Source organism: Cyprinus carpio, chromosome B15, assembly GCF_018340385.1.
Source record: "Cyprinus carpio isolate SPL01 chromosome B15, ASM1834038v1, whole genome shotgun sequence".
NCBI lineage: Eukaryota > Metazoa > Chordata > Actinopteri > Cypriniformes > Cyprinidae > Cyprinus > Cyprinus carpio.
In genome coordinates this window covers 16,509,429-16,530,695 of record NC_056611.1, presented here as the reverse complement: position 1 = coordinate 16,530,695, position 21,267 = coordinate 16,509,429, and the positions used below count along the sequence as shown (strand labels likewise).

Sequence of the window (21,267 nt, the reverse complement as noted above, 5' to 3'; positions counted from 1 at the left end):
GCTGGCATATTGAAATGGTTTATTTTTCCACCGTTCTTCAAGCCAGCACATAATTAGCTCTCCAGTGACCGTGAATTTGTGGTATGACTCACATGCGTTGCCCTGAAAGTGCTTTATTTACACTGTAGCAATGAAACTGTGCACGATTATAAAGATTTTTTAATGCCAGTTGTCAAACCCTGACAAAAACAGTATGCAAGAAGAGTTCATGCTTGTGTTCATAAATATTGCATTGGAAGTAAGCAAAACCCTTCTAATCTTGGACTGTACAATCATCATAAAAAATAAATAAATAAAAATTACATAATGCATAACTGGAACTGCAGTGATTCAGAATGTTTTAATGATTTAATTCAAACAAGACTGAATCAGCCATGAGAGTCCTCCTATTAAAAAAGGGCAATATAAATAACAATCCACTTAAGACTGCCATAAATATCGAGATGTTTGTTTAGAGATGGTAAATGGAGATCCGCGGTATGTTGTAAATGAGATTAAATGTATTCGCTTGAGGCAGAGCAGTGAAGTCAGTTAAGCCACACTTTTTTTTTTTTGCAATTTTAATGTGCTTTTGGGTAAAAAGCAATTAAATTACTATATACAGGAGTCCAATTTGAGCTAATGTATTCTGCAAGGAAAAAACATAGATTTTTGCCTTTTTAAACAGACTCACGGGGATATTTAACAAAAAATGTATTATCAATTAATGTGCTGTCACATTTGGGGCAAAGCCACATTCATTACAGAAGTTTTCCCATCAGTAATACCTGTCATAGTGTATGTTCACAGGAAATGCAATGCTAAAGCATACATTTATTCACATTAAAACCGTCATCCTCAACAAAAAAAAAGAAAAAGATTACAGGAAAAGATAATTCTGTACTGGCCGCCCATACAGAAGACTCAGTCTGTCTCCAATGCCAGCTAAATCATCTTCTGACACCCCCTCCTCTCTGCCGATAGCAAAAGGCTGTTCCCACACCATAAGTGTAGAAAGCTCAAACTGGGCAATTCTCCCAGTGTTCACCCCCAAATCTCACAACAAAGAGCGCCAAATGGAAACACTGGCCCCGCGCTGAGCCCTGAGGTTCTGTTCTTGTCCCCAATCCGCGGTTGCAAATGTAGATGTCAAAGCAAGAAACTGGAATTGCCCGTGCTAAATGGAATCCTAGCGCAGGGTAAAAATATCAGAAGGGGAGATCTGTTGCGGGGCAATGACATTTTAAAGGCATTGCGGTATGAGACTCTGAGCCGTGTGGAGGTTCTATTCAATCTTCCAGTATTGGCTCGGCTGCTGACCCTTTTAGAGGAATCAATGGTGAGCAGTAGCATGTGCCGAGGCATGAAACGCATTGTGTAATGTGCATGGATACCAGGGCTGACAGTTATGGTATGAGCAGCACCATCCTTGTCTTAGTGCATCTTGATATTATCCAGAAATGCATGTGCAGCAATGTGTGTTTGCACTGCTGTGCGCTTTAAATAAATTTTCAGTCCAAATGTATTAGTTTATGAGCTTTTTGGACTTTGGCTAAAGAAGGGCAGGAAACAAAATTAAAGATTAAGGAATTGGATATGTTGCAGGGCAGACTTGAACCTGTTTTTTTCCATATGAGCACCATAACTTCTTAATAGTGGAAACTTTTTTAGGCTTTTTTTGCTGATAGGTAAATAAAGAAAGACAGCAAATGAAAATAAAGACTGGAGAATTGGATATGTTGCAGGCCAGACTTGAACCCTTTTCCCCCCCATATGAGCACAATAACCTAAATAGTATAGTCCTAAATAGTAGATACCTTTGGGCATTTTTCTTTGACTGATCAGAAACAAAATAAAAAGGGGGAATCAAACACGTTTTTCCTGTGAATGCAACAACCCCCTAATTGGTGGAAGCTTTTGGGCTTTCTGGCTGATAACTGAAGCTAGGGTTCACTCTTTATTTTAAGGTCCAATTCTCGCTATTATCAAACCATTAACTATTACTTCTGCCTCAGTAAAATCCTAATTTGCTGCTTACTAATAGTTAGTAAGATAGTTAAGTTTAGGTATTGGGTAGGTTTAGGGATGTAGAATATGATCAAGCAGAACATGTGCTTTATAAGTATTAATAAACAACCAATATGTTAATAATAGGCAATATTTTAATGGTGAGAATTGGTACCCATACAAAAGCAATCCTGGCCCCTAAAAGATTAAAACTTTGGGTGGTTTGACCTAAAGTTAATAGAAAAATTAAGCAAGACAGGAAATGGCAATGTTATAAATTGGACAATTGGATATGACACAGACCTAATTCAAACCTACCTCCCAACAAAATCACCTCAGGGCTTTATTTGACAGGTAAGTGAAGTGAGACAGAAAATAGCAAGAGGGAAGGTTGAAAAATTGCATGATACCAGCCAGATTCGAACCTTTGCCCTCATAATAGTACCACAGCTGCTAAATAATGGAGCCTTCATTCCTGCACAGCTAAGTAGCTCAACTTTAGACAAATGGGAATGCTAATATATACATAATTCACTCTCTCCAGATATTACACAACTCCTTGGCATTACCCACTGCATTATAGAATTATATTGTGCATTTTTTTATGTGCACTCTGTATCTGAAGTTAGATTCTATTGCACTATATTTCTTCTAGCTACTTATTAACCTGTGTAGCTTGCAAACCACTATGTATCCTGCAGGCTAAAGAAACACTGAAACAAACTATTTGATCTTACAATACATGGGGGTTTATAGTATGTCCCACAGGCCCGTTCAACACTACATTGTCACCATAATAAAGCCACTAAACTCTCAAAATCACCTTGTGCTGTTACTCCCACTGGGCCGTTGGCTAACAGTAGTCAAAACAGACCAGCCATGGCAGTACTGTGAGGAGAAAGGAACTCATCACTCAAATGGTTTGTTCAAAGTACAAACGCCTATTAAATAAGCACCATCACACACTTAATCAACTAGAATGACTGAATACAGATAAAATGGACAATTGCATCACCTTTAAGCGCACTAATTGCCATTTAATATGCTTTTGCATTTGAACTGTTAGATCCAAATGAGGCTTGAAGCGCATCAAAACAGCAGAATCTTGACTGCGACATTTATACAGCCATACTAGACTGATTATCAAAGAACAAACTGTCAACAGTAATGACATTAAAGCACACTCATTAACTTTCCTTCAAACAGCTGAAAGCACTTTACCAGCATAAAAGAACTTGATGTTGTACATGATGTAGCTACAAAATGTATTTATTTATTTTACACTGTAGTAGTTATTTAAATATTGTCTTTCTTTTAAAGGTATAAAGGCAGAATAGAGCACATCCTGAGCTCAAGGGAGGCCACAATAATGTTTGATCATTTATGTATGCTCCTTTATGATGCATGTTGTAAACAAAAAATTATGAGGCAAATAAAAATAACCCACTGAGGATATTTCAAAACCAAGCACAGTTTAACAGACTGTTCTGCTTTGGGAGTATCTCTTGTTCTGTTAAAAAGTAAAAATTTAGGATCTTTACCTTGCTGAACCAGCAACTAGGGATGTGCAAAATACATATTTTCAAAAATCGACTGGTCTACTTATACAGCAGGCCTTAACAACAATCAATTTATCGTGTTTCTTAGGAAGCGTTTACATAGTGTGTTCTTGCAATAAAAAAATCGCTATGCTAGAGTGATAAACAAGCAATGTTAATGTTAAAACCACTGCTAAAATATCCAGTAAATATATATGAGCAATATGACACTAGCAAGATTGCTGCTTTTCCCGAATGCCTGATCTACAAAACAGCACAATGTTGCTTTTATCTTATGTTACCTTACGTTTAACGTACAGTAAAAGCGGGTGCAAGATTTCTTGTGCCAGCCGCTTTCAGTTGTTTTAGCTGTACAAAACGAATCGGCTGAATGAAGGATTCAGACCCCTGTCCAAATACCCACACTTGCGTTCTTTGTACTTGACTACTTATGACGAATTTCCTGTATTTAGCCCAAATGTCCAAGTGAGGATGAAGACCACAAGTGTGTGTCCAACCTTTCATCACCTGATGTTGCAAAATGCAAGTGTTTACATAGCTTTATTTTTATTTTAAATTCTTTTAAAATCAACTTCTAAATGTCTCTCCAGATATTACACATAATGACACAATTTAAATTGTGGTGCTTCTAATTAAGTGATGAAAAGCAGTTGCAAATGTTCTATGAAATAAATATCACCACTACTCATCTTCGCACCAATAAAACGTGCAACACTTTGTTTTCTACCAAATTATATGTAATAATATCTAATTATTATATTAATATTTAACTTACATTGGAAAGGTTTCAGTGACCTCTCGCGATATCTCGGCAAAAATCTCATGATTTATTCCAAAATAAAAACTAGCCTCGAATAGCGCTCCAGAGAGGTATTTGAGATAGTGTGGGTTTAGTGTCCGTTAAGGGCACTGTTCTTTGGCGTTTTGAAGACCTGGGACAGTCTTGTGTACTTACTTCCTGTCACACAAGTGTGGGTATTTGGAAAAGGCAAAAGACGCATGTCACCTCACTTGTTTCACCCCTGAATGAATCAGTGTTTTTGAATGAGTCGGTTGAATGAATGATTCAAATATTCAAATCACTTGTTTAGCTAGTGAATGAATCAGTGGTTTTGAATAAATCTGATAAATAATTAGCCTTATTTAAAAGACTCACACCACTTGTTTAATTTCTGAATGAATCAGTGGTGTTGACCTAAACATTTGATTGAATGTTGATTCGGTGATTCACTTACAGCATAAAGACAGTCACGTGCCTCCACCTACTGGTGAGATGATGTTACCACACTGTGTATATATATATATATATATATATATATATATATATATATATATATATATATATATATATATATATATATATATTCAGCAGAACAGATTACTGTAAATAAAATCAATTTCAACGGCTTAAATCTGATTTGCCCAGCTTTTTAATGCATTGGTACACTAACACTAAGATATGTTTGTCCTTTAGGAGAGGAGTTTTACGGTACAAGATTAAGATGCACTGTCATGGGGCTTAGCTTATCTATACATTGGCCGTCTGGGCACACAGCCTCCTGAAATCCCAACAACACTGCAATAGGCTGCTTACATTGGATATCTACGTATCAGATTGGAACTACTTAGATCTGCTCTTCACTTCATCCCATCGAGGCCAAAAGAGGATATAACTACAGCAAAAGCAAAGACCTGGGAGATAAAACACTTCAGAGGCCAACGTCACGGTTTTACAGAGGGATCTACACTGTCAAATGATGAATAGTGAGTCTTAAAATGCTTCCGAAGGTTGTTTGACTTTATTATTGACTGGCCTTTTACCCTTGTCACTGATGAGAATAGACTAGATATTAGTATTCCACCTCTCCGTTCCTTTATATGAAAGATCAGCAGGATGTTTTTTAAATCTGATTTAAATTCAGTTTGCTATCAAGCTGGGACAAAAGTGATTTCAAGGTTATCAATAATGTTTAATGGTCCCCATTCTTCTCCATCTGCAATGGCCTGATTGTTTGTATAAAAATGGGCTGGTGAAGGTCCCATTCACGTGTGATTCTGTATGGATCTTCTCTGCACTGAGGTTTTTTAAATGGATATATCATCTATCTTTCAATGGGAATGATCCGTCTCGTAAATCAACTTTTAATTACGGATTCTAATTAAATTTTTATTTTCACCACAGCAAGTCTCATCTAATTCCAGAAATGACACTAATTAGCGGAGCCCCTGGACAAGCCGCCGAAGACTGAATCCATAGCTGAAGGGCGTAAGGTCCCAGTAAATCAAAATACTGATTGCTTTATGGACATCACAGTCACTTGTCTTTATGTGTCTGTGGGGGGAAAAGTGTATGTTTTTACACCTTTTAAGAGGTATGTATACACAGATTAAAAAGTTGGCCTCATTTTATTTCATGATAAAACTAAATATATACAGAAAGGCATGAGAAAACTAGCAAAATACAAGACAAGGTAAAAGGTACAAGACTTTATACTGAAACACTGGCTGTAATATTTCAGCTGTGAGAGAATCTGCAATTCACAGTTTTAAAGTTTATGTGGCAAGCCTATTACTGTAAAGCGTGGCATGTACTGGAGCTCTTTTTTTTAGAGGAATGATAAATGAGCAGGAAAAGGGTAAGAAAGTTTCTCTCTCATTGATCACGACTGGTGATCTTTGTGTCTGAGTGTGTTTGTGCTTTCATTGCTATCTGTGTTTAGCTGTAATAGTTGTGTGTGTGTGTTCACTAAGGGAGGCCATTAGAGACGGGAATAATGATGGTATTAATGGCACCAATTGCTCATCCTGCCTGCCATTGGAGTGCAGCCCTTGGGATGCGTGCGCCAAGATAATTGTTTACATCTTCAGTTGCCTGTTTTTATCCCTTTCCACACACTTTATCACTCAGCACACACACTTATACAGGATAGAGGAGGAGGAGAAACAACGCCCAGGATCTGCCTCAGCTCCACCGCGTGACACTCCTGACTTCCCACCTGACTCCTGCTGCAGGAAACAATGAATACTCTATTGAAAATTGCATACTTATCAAATTAAATGGCATGTAGTTATTTTCTTTAAAGCCAATTAATAGTCCAGGTGATATGTGCAAAATTTGAAGTGAATTGTTCACTTTGTCATAAAAGCATGAAACTTGGTACACTTGTATAGTTTGTGGCCCTGAACATTTTCAGAAATGGAGCCATCACAAAAACAAGGCGACAACAAGTTAAAAGTTTGCACAAAAAGTTTGCGCAGAAAGTGGAAACTGTTAATTTTGCTAAATGCTAGACAGTATTTACCATGAGTTTTTCCAAATCGCAGTAATCAAATACATTTTAATGATAATTATGAAATAGAAATACTGTCAGGAATTTTAGCGTGGTTTAGCAAACAGGTAACTTGTAACTCTCAAACTAGCTTGGTGACCTTTTGTAAATCTATAACGACCCCTAGTTGGGATCGTGACCCCTGGGATTTCAAATTTTGCATTCTTTTAATCCAGCTAAGATTCATGCTGCAATGTACACAACTTCTATTGGTCACAAATTTTCACATGATACAAAATCGAACTTACAAGGCACGAGTGTGATCACTATGACATTATGATAGGGTATAAAGGTTGGTATTGTGTTTTTAGTATACTTCTGGTGTCAATGGATCTGTACTTCTGCTATATCCATATACATACATATACTAAGAATCACTTCTCCAGCCTCTTTTGTTCCTGCTTATTAAGTCATTGTTTCTGAGTGCTTGTCCTCATTCCCTCCACTGTTCTCCTGAATAACACAATTCCCAATGATTAAAGGTTGTTGCCTTTCTCGGTCATGACATTCCCTCCTGTGATGAAGTGTACAAAACATGTCAGGAGATAGCAGCATGCCCAGACTAACGATGAAGACTTGCGCCCTCTCATTTTCTGTTCTTATCTTGCCTACAGTAAACAGAAGGCTAAGCATACAAATCCTTGTTACACTGAATGGAAAGTGCACTCCATAGAGGGCATTATCAAAGCTAAGCACCAAATAGTCCCTCCTTGTCTTTTTTTCCCCCACATAGAGTGTGATGGAGAATTACAGTGGACTAAATTCAATTGGTTGCACATCCAGTAAAGAGCAGGTTGCAGTAACAGCCTCTCTGGAGTCTACATCTGACCAAGGGATTTGTTATTTTGCCTGCCACCGCACGGATCTGCACTGTAACATCACCAAAAACAAAACACACATCATTACCATGAAGACGTTCACTATCGTTTAGTGCAGAATCACACCTACCCACACAATTTCACGGCTCCAGAGACTCCAGCTGATGCTTCCAGACCAGCGTAAAACAAGACAAAATCACTTGCCAACAGAGCAAACAATACCTGACTGTACACCGCATGAGGAAGGTGTTTATAGTGGAAATGCTGCATTTCCACATTTCATTTTAGACAGAGACAGAAGAAGGCCGGAGCTACAGAGAAGCATGATGCAGAGACGACAGGAGAATGGCATGAGGACTCAAAAGCAGTATTGGTCTATTAAGATAAAAGCGCATGGGCCATTGAGCTCAGACAGAGACTTTAAAATATTGACTGATGAGTCTGTTGTCACACATCAAAGGGAGGGCGGCGACTGCTCAAAAACAAACTTTTAATACCAACACGCAAAAGGACCCAAAACAACATGGGGAAATGACAATTGAGACTGAATGCAGGACTCAGGAAAACATGGGGCTAAATACAGGAACTAAATGGGGAACACCTGGAACTAAACGAGGGAATTAACAAGACAGCACTGAATAAAATGGAACTTAATGGGAACAGAAACAGGACAGACCAAAAAAGGGCATAATCAAACATGGAGGGGAAAACTTGGACATGGAGTACGTGGGAGAGGAAAACACACACAAAACTGTCCATGGGCGTGACAATTGTGTGTTGGGTTAAAATTGAATTTTAGAGTTCTGGGGTGTATTCCAGAAAGCACGGTTAACTTGCCGTCAGCTAAACCCTGAACTTTTGGTTGATTAACCCCAAACCTTGCTTACTCAAGGTATGTGGTTCCAACGTGTCCAGGAGTAAGTTTGTTCAACTCACAGTATTTTCCTGATTAAGACATTCTCAACAGAGCGACGAATCGACAAACCCGATTCCAAAAAAAATTGGGACACTGTACAAATTGTGCATAAAAACAGAATGCAATGATGTGGAAGTTTCAAATTTCAATATTTTATTCACAATACAACATAGAAGACATATCGAATGTTTATACTGAAAAAATGTATCATTTTAAGGGAAAAATAAGTTGATTTTAAATTTCATGGCATCAACACATCTCAAAAAAGTTGGGACAAGGCCATGTGCGGCATCCCCTCTTCTTTTTATAACAGTCTGCAAACGTCTGGGGACTGAGGAGACAAGTTGCTCAAGTTTAGGAATAGGAATGTTGTCCCATTCTTGTCTAATACAGGATTCTAGTTGCTCAACTGTCTTAGGTCTTCTTTGTTGCATCTTCCTCTTTATGATGCATCAAATGTTTTCTATGGGATAAATATCATCACTACACTCCTTCCACTTCAGTACCCTTATCCTTCTTCTACGCAGCCATGATGTTGTAATTGATGCAGTATGTGGTCTGGCATTGTCATGTTGGAAAATGCAAGGTCTTCCCTGAAAGAGACGATGTCTGGATGGGAGCATATGTTGTTCTAAAACTTGAATATACCTTTCAGCATTGATGGTGCCTTTCCAGATGTGTAAGCTGCCCATGCCACACGCACTCATGCAACCCCATACCATCAGATATCTGAACTGAGCGCTGATAACAACTTGGGTTGTCCTTGTCCTCTTTAGTCCGGATGACATGGCGTCCCAGTTTTCCAAAAAGAACTTCAAATTTTGATTCGTCTGACCACAGAACAGTTTTCCACTTTGCCACAGTCTGTTTTAAGTGAGCTTTGGCCCAGAGAAAACGCCTGCGCTTCTGGATCATGTTTAGATATGGCTTCTTTTTTGACCGATAGAGTTTTAGCCGGCAACGGTGAATGGCACTGTGGATTGTGTTCACCGACATTGTTTTCTGGAAGTATTCCTGAGCCCATGTTGTGATTTCCATTACAGTAGCATTCCTGTATATGATGCAGTGCCGTCTAAGGGCCCGAAGATCACGGGCATCCAGTATGGTTTTCCGGCCTTGACCCTTACACACAGAGATTGTTCCAGATTCTCTGAATCTTTTGATGATATTATGCACTGTAGATAATGATAACTTCAAACTCTTTGCAATTTTTCTCTGAGAAACTCCTTTTTGATACTGCTCCACAATTTTTCGCCGCAGCATTGGGGGAATTGGTGATCCTCTGCCCATCTTGACTTCTGAGAGACACTGCCACTCTGAGAGGCTCTTTTTATACCCAATCATGTTGCCAACTGACCTAATAAGTTGCAGATTGGTCCTCCAGCTGTTCCTTATATGTACATTTAACTTGTCCGGCCTCTTACTGCTACCTGTCCTAACTTTTTTGGAATGTGTAGCTCTCATGAAATCCAAAATGAGCCAATATTTGGCATGACATTTCAAAATGTCTCACTTTCAACAATTGATATGTTATCTAGATTCTAACTTTAATAAAAAATAAAATAATCAGAAATGTAAATTATTCCATTCCTTTTTTACTACTCACTTAAGCTGCACAACTGTTTTCAGCATTAAAATAATCAGAAATGGTTACTGAGCAGCAAATCGCCATATTTGAATAATTTCTGAAGAATCATGTGACACTGAAGACTGGAGTAATAATGCTGAAAATTCAGCTTTGTAATTTGTGAAAACATTTAAATAGATATTTTAAATTGACACATTTCACAATATTACAGTTTTTACTGTATTTTTAATAAATAAATGCAATAAAAGCCTTGGTGCGCATAAGAGGCTTTCTAAAAAAAAAAAAAAAAAAGGGAGGATGGGCCTGAAAATATTTTTCTTTACAAAAGTGGGGCCCGGCAGAAAAAGTTTGGGAACCACTGAGCTACAGCAACATCATTTGAAACAAACACCGCTGTCATCTGCTAAAGACTGAGAATTACTTACTCTTTATGCACAGTGGTATTATTTGCCTCTTTCATGCAGTCCAAGTGTTCACATTGATTATGTGGGTTGGGCTTGAGGTTTGGGAGTTGATCCTTGCATTGATTTGTTCACATGGTCCAGTGATTAAAAGAGGAAGTATAACCATTCATCCCCACGGTAAGCCACAGACCCATCAGGTGGGGCTTAATGAGACTCTCACTGTCAAGGTCCCTGTTATCACCTCAAAGGCAGCGGAGCACATCTGAGCTGACCTTGTGGATTTCTAGTGCTCTACATTAGAATTCACAGTCATAGTGGGTTATTGCACAAGGAAAATAAATCAAATCTGCTGTGATCTGAACATGTATAGACATACAAACAAACATTCAGATGATTGTGGTTCCTAAATAATTAACAGCACAGTGCTTCTTCACACTGGGGTGTGTGTTTATAGAATCAGTGCCTTGCACTCACATTCTAAATCAGATCTGCCACTCCAGTTTAGCCCAAACCACAGAAGAGCAAAGATGGGACAGACAAAGTGCATTTTAAACAGCTGCTTTCGAGAACTCCTTCTCCATTCCCGGCCACCTGCGATCGGCCATTCATCTTGACAGGGTGGAAAATAGCTTTGCTTCTCTGTTTTTTGCCCCGCTTTTTTCAAAAGACAATGAACTGAGGCGTGAACAGGTATGATGCAGGTGGGAGATATTTTTGAACAGAGCTGCCAGACTTTTTTTTTTCTTAATTCATGTCCTCTAACCAGAACAACTCAGCCAAAAGTAAAAGGACGTGTTTTAAGGTGGGGTTGACAGTGGAGAGATCTGTGCAGATTTTCTAATACACTCCACCAGACGCTACCAGCACAAAATAAAGAACTGTTGAAATGCTGCCCGGTGTTTGCCATGCAAGAGGATTGAAATGCTTCCTGGCATTGTGTTTGTCTTGTCTCTCCCCCTCCAGGCTCTCCTACCCTAAACTCATTCATTTAGGATCCACCTGAGGCTATATAGCTCTCTTGAATGATGCAAGGCATTGTGCCCCATAACAATATTTGATAAGGCAAATGCGTTCAGTTCAAAACGTCTGAATATGATGTATGAATAAAATATCAAGGACTCCTAGCTAGAGACTTAAAAACGGGTAGAACTGATGATAAAGCTCCTTTCACATTAGAAGAATACTTATCTTTTTTTATCTGTTTTTTTTTTTCTTTTTTTCAGAATGCATTAAAATAAATCTATTTGTAACATATGTCAGCACTGGAATTTCTTTATCAGAAATTATATATCAGTTTGGGATGAACTGCAATGTGCATGTGTAATACAACTGGAAGAAACCAGTGGTGCCTTGAAATGAAACAAAACGAAACAAAACAAAAAACCAAGAACAAAACAAAACAAAACAAAACAACAAAGGAAAAAACAAAACAATTTTTAAGCCTGCTGCTTCTAAACAAAATGAAAACATAACATTTTTGAAAAAATTATATTCTGAAGTTTGTATTTCTAAAAAAAAAAAATTTGGAAAATTTAAAAAAAAAAAAAAATGTTGCCTATTTATTACTTTGTCACCACAGGACATAATGTAGCATGATGTAACGTAACATACGAAACAAAACCTTGATGTTATTTTATAAATCTAAAATTAATTTATACATGAAGTACAAAATGTTTCTTGAACACCAAAGCAGCATATAATAATAATTTATGTGTCACTGATTTTGGTAAAGTGAAAAAGTGTGACGTGACATACAGCCAAGTATGGTGACCCATACTCAGAATTCATGCTCTGCATTTAACCCATCCAAAGTGCACACACACAGCAGTGAACACACACCCGGAGCAGTGGGCAGCCATTTATGCTGCGGCACCCGGGGAGCAGTTGGGGTTCTGTGCCTTGCCCAAGGGCACTTCAGTCGTGGTATTGCCAACCTGAGACTCAAACCCACAACCTTAGGGTTAGGAATCAAACTCGCTAACCATTAGGCTACAACTTCCCCTAAGAGAAGAGTTGACCCCGACGTGATTTTGAAAACGCAACCTTCTGATCTGGAGTCAGATGCACAACCATTGCGCCACGAGGTCTTACATACTAAGATTAACATACTCTGTAAATGCCACGACTCCAAACTTTTAAATCATGGTATATACTGTAGTCACAATAAAGTACAGACTTTAAGTACAGACAGATTCTGTGTGTAGGAGTTTTGTTTTCTTTTAAAAATCACATCTTTCATGTCCTATATTTTGTGCTGAAGAATCAGAGTTTGGGTGAATAAGCCTGTAGGTCTATAGTCAGTCCTCTCCTCCCAAAAGTGCTGCACTCGGTGTTAAAGACGGGTGTTCAGAATAAGTCATGGATAACTCATTTCTCGTCTAGCTTAATGGCAAGAGAAAATGGAACGTGGAAATGAACCTTTTTCAATTTTCTCAAAGATCCCAAAGAGAGACTAGGATCCATTTCTACTCACTTACATTTTTGCTGTGTTTAGTGGAGACTGAAGCAGAGCCCGGTGCTATCTAATGTGAACTCAGTGCTCAGCATCTGCTTTCTGCCACCAGCTCTGCTGATTTATGTTTATATATATATATATACATACAGTGGTGTGAAAAATTGTTGGCCCTCTTCCTGATTTCTTATTTTTTTTGCATGTTTGTCACGCTTTAATATTTCAGATCATCAAACAAACTTAAATATTAGTAAAAGATAACACAACATTCAGTTTTTAAATGAAGGTCTTTATTATTAAGGGAAAACTAAATCCAAAACTACATGGCCCTGTGTGAAAAAATGTTTGCCCCCTAAACCTAATAACAGGTTGGGCCACACTTAGCAGCAACAACTGCAATCAAGCGTTTGCGATAACTTGCACTGAGTCTGTTACAGCGCTGTGGAGGAATCTTGGTCCACTCATCTATGCAGAATTGTTGTAATTCAGCCACATTGGATGGTTTTCGAGTATGAACCGCCTTTTTAAGGTCATGCCACAGCATCTCAATAGGATTCAGGTCAGGACTTTGACTAGGTCACTCCAAAGTCTTCATTTTGTTTTTCTTCAGCCATTCAGAGGTGGACTTGCTGGTGTGTTTTGGATCATTGTCCTGCTGCAGAACCCAAGCTCGCTTCAGCTTGAGGTCACGAACAGATGGCCGGACATTCTCCTTCAGGATTTTTTTGGTAAACAGCAGAATTCATGGTTCCATTTATCACAGCAAGTCTTCCAGGTCCTGAAGCTGCAAAACAGCCCCAGAACATCACACTACCACAACCATATTTTACTGCTGGTATGATGTTCTTTTTCTGAAATGCTGTGTTACTTTTACACCAGACGTAATGGGACACACACCTTCCAGAAAGTTCAACTTTTGTCTCGTCAGGCCACAGAGTATTTTCCCAAAAGTCTTGGGGATCATCAAGATGTTTTCTAGTAAAACTGAGACAAGCCTTTATGTTCTTATTGCTCAGCAGCGGTTTTCGTCTTGGAACTCTTTCTTATGCTGGAGTCATGAACACTGACCTTAACTGAGGCAAAGTGCAGTTCTTTGGATGTTGTTGTGGGGTCTTTTGTGACCTCTTGGATGAGTCGTCGCTGTGCTCTTGGGAAGCCACTCCTGGGAAGGTTCTCCACTGTTCCATGTTTTTGCCTTTTGTGAATAATGGCTCTCACTGTGGTTCGCTGGAGTCCCAAAGCTTTAGAAATGGCTTTATAACCTTTTCCAGACTGATAGAGCTCAGTTACTTTCTTTCTCATTTGTTTCTGAATTTCTTTGGATCTCACCATGATGTCTAGCTTTTGAGGATCTTTTGGTCTGCTTCACTTTGTCAGGCAGGTCCTATTTAAGAGATTTCTTGATTGTGAACAGGTGTGGCAGTAATCAGGCCTGGGTGTGGCTAGAGAAATTGAACTCAGGTGTCATAAACCACAGTTTTAACAGGGGGGCAAACACTTCTTCACACAGGGCCATGTAGTTTTGGATTTTGTTTTCCCTTAATAATAAAAACCTTCATTTAAAAACTGCATGTTGTGTCTACTTGTGTTATCTTTGACTAACACCACTGTATATATATATATATATATATATATATGATTAAATATATATATATATATATATATAGAAGTAAATATATATATATATATATATATATATGATTAATGAAGTAATTTAGTCATACAATCAAACAATGCTGGTGTATAAAACCTCAAGAGGGAACTCATGTTTTGTCCAATGTTGCAGCTAATTTGCTTTATGGACCGGATGGCATATTGAGAGGCTTAAACAGAACAATAACAATAATTGTTTATCTTATTTCAATCTCATCATATATTTCCAGGATCTGTAGAGCAGTAATTTTCAATATTTTGCACACCTATGTAGGAACTCTTGGTAGATAAAGATGGAGCAGAGACCCCCTAACATTGTAAAATATTGAGTGTTCCATTTTAATCCTGGTCTATGTGTATAGTATCATATTGATGTATTTATGTACGTTTATGTTCATACTGTTTCATATTAAAATAATCACTTATTTAGAGAGTAATTCATGCAGTCAAATTCAAATGTTATGTACATTTCAGTGGGGCTTGAACAATGAAGCTGTGATGAGTGGGGCGGGGCCAAGAGCCGTGGGAACGGAGCGAGGCCGGTGGAGTAATTGAAAATGAGCAACACCTGCACCACTCACCGGTCTCGAGTCCCACGGAGGAGCTCCGGAAGGATAAGAAGAGGAGTAACGACAGTGAAGGTTGAGTGTTGCTCAAGTTCGGTTCCCTCCTCCACATAAGCATACTACTGAACTCAGAACTCCTCACTTAGTTACAGTAACATTATCCACTCCTTCTTCCCGAACTACGCACTTTGTTACAGAAGCATTAAGCAGAACTTTAGCTTCCTAACTTTCTTAAGTTGCAATGTTTCCACATTAAATAGATTAAGATCAAACAATAATTGACAGACCGCCCTGCAGCACTGCCGGAGACCTCCTGCTGAAGACCCCAGTTGTAGAGAGTGTTTGAGCTCTTGTATCTTTTAACTTTACTCTGTTAGATAAATTTGATAAAACAAAATCTAAAGGTTAATTTTTGGATCTCACAGCAGGAGTGCAAAATTTTCTCTTCTCTCATCCAAATCATGAACAAGTTCCCCGCTCAAGTCTTAAAGTTCATGATCTCTCTGATCACTGGCGTGTGACTGGCATCGGACTGAAGTGTAAGTGAATTTCCTCAGTGACTCTGTGGTCGGGATGGCAAGAGGTGCTGGCATTACAGTCAGGTCAATGGCACTGATGTTGATCGTGTCACATTAAGCACAACCTCTGCTAATGAAACAGCTAAATGTACTACAGGCCTGCTGTTTTTCAAACAGTCTTTAAATGGATAAATAGATATAAAATCCAAGGTCCGAGAACTGGCTAAATGTTATTATGTAAGCGAAAAAAATTGGTGTTGGTGTCAGACCTCGATTACCAAAAATCACATTGTATTTGATGCAAAACTAACTTGACTAAATCAAATGGGAAAAAAGCTGCAACTGTATATTTTCATGTTTTTTTTCCAAGCAAAGTAAATATTAAAAGTCATTTTTTAGAGGGTGTACAAATAATTCAAGACACTTCACGTAACAAAAACAATTCACTCCACAAAGCAATAAGGTTTTAGTCTAGAAAAAATTCTAAAAACACTACATCTCTCCAGAAATATATACTGAACCCGAAATGACAATCTTTGGGGAAAAAATGAACAGATATATTTGTGACTGTGAAAGTCAACTTTTCAAAGTTCCCTCATATAACCTTAAAATCCCCAGCTTCAACACAAAGCAGCAGAATTTGAGAAAACGCATCGAAGGATGTTCTCTGTGATGCCACATACTACAAATATAGCAATCATCTTTCTCTTCAGCAAGGTCGTGACTGTATACCAAGGACTGTACATGATGTCATAAACTGGCGCATTATTGAAGAAACCTGCAGAGGTGTTCAAACCAGTGAAAAGATAAAAGAATGAACAGAAAGACAAACCATCATATAATTTCTCACAGCCTTACAATCTAAATCCCACTGAATCTCTAAATACATCTACATCAAATTGTTTAAAATATATTTTAAATACATTATATGTATGAAGGCATATTTTAATTTGAGTGACCAAACTTTGGTCACACACTTTTGACCCCACAAACCTTTTTAAATGTCATCTGCGAAGATTTGGTGGCAAGTAATGTGCTACTTGAGCAATCATTTTTTGCAACTAAAATTGGTGATTTTCATTCATTTTTGGTAAAACAATCCATTGAAGGCTGACCTACTAAACCTCAACCTCCAGGAAGTAAGGATACTAATTTACTTAAAGCCTACAAACATGCCCATGCTGAGAAAAGCGCTACCTGGAAAGTTTCCAGCTTAATGAAAGATTATAATCAGAATATCCCAGCATGCTCAGTTTTTAATGACTTGTTCACAAAGATAATCTATCTACTAACATCTGTACATCACTAGCTATAAAAAACTTGCACAAATTCACTCTCCAGTCAGGGCAGATTTAATAATAAGCCTTGGCAACTAACGGCAAAGCCCATTGTTGTCTTTTGCTCTGTTCTACTCTAAAGGAGGAAATACAGTATTTTAGCAAAATTGTTCCTTCACTACTAAGGGACATTGAAAAAAGTTGCAATACTGCATTCTGTCTGTGGTGTTTTTGTGAATATTAGTCTATGTCAAGGTAAAAAAGTGCATATTGAGAACCCTGTATTCAGTTCAATTCCATTATACGCCATTTACCCTTTAAACTTTTCTTAGCTTGTCCTGTTTGCCCACTGCCTATTCAGTGCTTCTGACAAACAATAGATCGGAAATCATTCATTTCCAATGAAAAGTCACATAGAGGCTGCGTGAAGTTTCAACTAAGGATGTCACAATTCTCAATATAATATTGAACTGTTCTGCACGGCATCCATGGTTCAATACGCACTTGTGAATTGTGTTTTTTCAGGTTTGCATTTAAATAATATTTGTGTGTTTTATTTCTTTCAGAAATGGCTCCGTGTTTGTGCCCGCGAGTTCACGTGCTGAGATGAGGAAACGCTTCCCCGCTTTTAACATGCATTTGAAAAAGCAACAAACACAGAGCATCTTCACTGATAATTACATGCAATGATAAGCCTTTCTAAACCTGTTGTCCAACAGAAGAGTACACATTTTACTACAACATTAGTCAAGTGTTTGAAATAACTTCCTTTTGTGATATGATGTGGCTTCTTATCACAGAATGTGGCAGAAAATATATTCTATATTGTAATTAAGGCTGTGTCAATTAGAAATGGCTTACAAATATACTTAATCGTTATGAAAATAGCCAAGATGGCTTGAAGAACACTGATAAACCATATATTGTCGCAGACGAGTGTTAATTGTCCTTACATTTCATCATTCAAAACAGTTAACATTATATCTTCTTTTTTATCTAGTTACAGCGATAGCAATGCCTTTATCCATATTACGGATTTCCTTGAACGCCATCAGTGTTCTTATTTTAAATCTGAATAATATTTTACAGTAACTGTAATTACTGTATGTTTGATCAAATAAATGAACATAAAATAATCTAACAGATGCAAAACTTTGGCACAATAGTGTATATGTAACCAAATAAAAGAGTGAAAAAGTGACTTTTAAATAAGTAGAAATAGAAATAAATGAATTATGTGGCTGCAGACAGTAAAAAAGGCAGTTTTACTTTGCTTCAGTCAGTGTTTAAATTTTTTTTTGTCATGTACAAACAGAAGCTACATGAGGGAAAACTCGTTGGCATGTATTTCAGCTCGTCGGTTGCTCTTTATGCTGCCAAGCTCAAATATTTGAAATGACATATTGCTCATAACAGCAACAGTTCTCCGTTTGTTCTGACCAATTAACTTACATGGCTGGAGGAAACTGATTACCTAGCGTGGCTCAATGGATGGGCCAGATAACAAACAATGGCGACGTTTACCGCGGCCGTGTTAATCACACAGCCCACTGCACTGTGATAACTTGCAGAGGCTGTGTGCACACTGTTAATATAACGCCTGAGTGACTGGGGTCATTGACAGGCCCTCGCCAGCTTTATCTTGCTGAAGGTCAACACGTTACCATTGGCTGATGTTCATCCTACAATAGTCCAGATTACATTCTAGGGAGCAGCTCTGGATTGTGGCAGACTCTCACCTTAAATATATAACACCGCAGGCTTCCACAGGGAATACAAGCACCTTATTAAATCTTCAGGGTCAACTGCTTCTTGCATATCTGAGCACTAACCAGCAACAGAAGGGCGGCCGTCAGTGACCTGTAAAAGCCTTCGGTACATGCCTGAATCCAAAGGTGTGCAGTGTGACAGGCTGAGCGCATGCACACACACACACACACACTCACTCACACTGACACACACACACAGACACACATCCATGTGTTGTGGAGCTAACATGAATTCTTAAAAATAAAGGTTCTTTATTGGCATTTTATGGGTTCATGAAAAACGTTTAACATCCATGGAACCTTTCCATTGCACTTCAGTTTCTTTATAGTTGAAAAAGGTGTTTTAGATTATTAAAATGTTATATACAATAAGAAAAATGGTTCACTGTTTGGGGAACTAAAAATAATTCCACTAAGGCATTACTGTGAAACCTCCCTTTTGGAACCTTTATTTTTAAGAGTGCACGTGTGCGCGCGCACACATACACACAATCTGTGAAATTTACAATACAAAAAATTTAAATTAAAATGGCAAATGTGGTTGCAATAACTTTACTGTCAAAATATGGCTACAACTTTTGAATTTTTACAGGTTAAACTTAAATTACGTTAAAAAAATCATTTCATTAACTGAAATATGTTAATATACCAAATGAATAAAATGTTTTTGCCTTCATAAAATACTAACAACAACCTTAACTAACATACATAGTAAAGTCCATCACAAGTAGCCTAGCTTTTCCACAAGCTGAAGAAAATACTAATATATAGAAGGTACATTAACAACATAAGATTTAACATAAAACCCTATATAACAGATAAGAAAAAACTAAAAAGAAACATAATTATTTAAGTGAAAAACCATCAAATGTGAGCTGTCACAAAGAAATCTGGGGATATATATACACATTTAGTGCAGTCATATTACTATGAATGTGAGAAAGTACTACACACAATACTGCGGAGAAAGTCCTGCTTTAGAAATAAATGAGCCAATCAGCAAGTGGTAAATTCATAGTGTCACTGCAGCTGCTGTTAGAAGATTTCTAACAGTATTTTACTTTAAAATGACTTAAAGGGGTCATATGATGCGATTTCAAGTTTTCCTTACTCTTTGGAGTGTTACAAGCTGTTTGTGAATAGATAAGATCCCTAAAGTTGCAAAGACTTAAGTCTTAAACCCAAAGAGACTAGAAATCAGTGGTTAAGTTGTATTTTCAACACTGTTCCAGAGCAGTTCAACTCAAATATTCAGATGTGTGCAGCGCATTTTATGGAGGACTGTTTCCTGATCCTGGGAAAGTAGACTACAATGCCGGCTGTTCTGACTCACAGTCTGTAAGTACGTTTTCGTATGTAAAGGATTTGCCACTGATAATTCAAATGCGAGTTTTGAGCAGTGTAGAGTAGCGCTTGTTGTTTGGCAGTTTTTTTTTTTTTTTTTGATCACAAATGCAGACATGGTTTTATGTTTATGCGGCACGATGCAATGCAATGCGTAAAAGACTGTATAAATCATTATAATCCATAATTGTGTCCCCACTGGATGCAACAAATGTCTACTTTAAAATGGGTTTTATTGGTTTTATCACATTGCGCTGAGAGGGTTGCCAGGTGTTCTTAACAAAACCCTCCCAATTGCTACTCAAAACTAGTCCAGAACTAGCCCAGTTGCGTTTCGAGGGGGGTTCCCCGGTACAAATCGCAATCTGGGGGGTAAAATACACGTTTTTCCCCGGGGTAAAATTCACATTCTAGGGGCTAAATATAACTAAATATATATGTTTTTGGGGTTGCTTCACCCCACGTACATGAAAAGCAACCCACAGCAACAGTGTTAAAGTAGCCCAATTCCACTGGAAAACCATGGACTTGGCAACACTGGACACGGCATCACAGTATGTTAAGGGGCGTAACATTTCTGTCACATGCTTGAGGTATTCAGCCAATCACAAAGCACTGGATAGCTGGCTAATCAGAGCACACCTCACTTTTCAGAACGATGAGCTTTGTAAAAATCGATGCGTTTCTGAAAGGTGGGGCATAGAAGTGAAACAATAGTTTACAGTATGTGGAAAATAATGTGTTTTTTGAACCTTAAACTGCATAAACACATTTCATTACACCAAATACACCAAATAATTAAATTTTTAGCAGCATCATATGACCCCTTTAAAATGTCCCATTAGAGCTATTACAGTTTTTCACCATATAGAGTAATGGGAAATTACTGTTAACAGGTTTTTATCGCAGTCTTTTACCATTAAAATTAAGAACATTTCTTCACAGTATGTGGTGATCTTCTCTCTTAGTAATGGGTGTACAGTTAAAGGTCTTGCTCTTGAAAACTTCTTTAGGCCCCACAGGAGAGGTTCCATGGCGCGATGGGCTATTAGTGCTATTTTAAGGTAACCTTGTTGCTTGCACACACA

General features: G+C 38.0%; 1 protein-coding gene across 1 annotated transcript in view; it reads right to left on the bottom strand.

The window, feature by feature from the left end:
- LOC109103545 (glutamate receptor ionotropic, kainate 4-like) overlaps positions 1-21,267 on the bottom strand; it is a 329,617-nt gene that overhangs the window by 125,605 nt on the left and 182,745 nt on the right. The gene's annotated exons all lie outside the window — the stretch shown is intronic.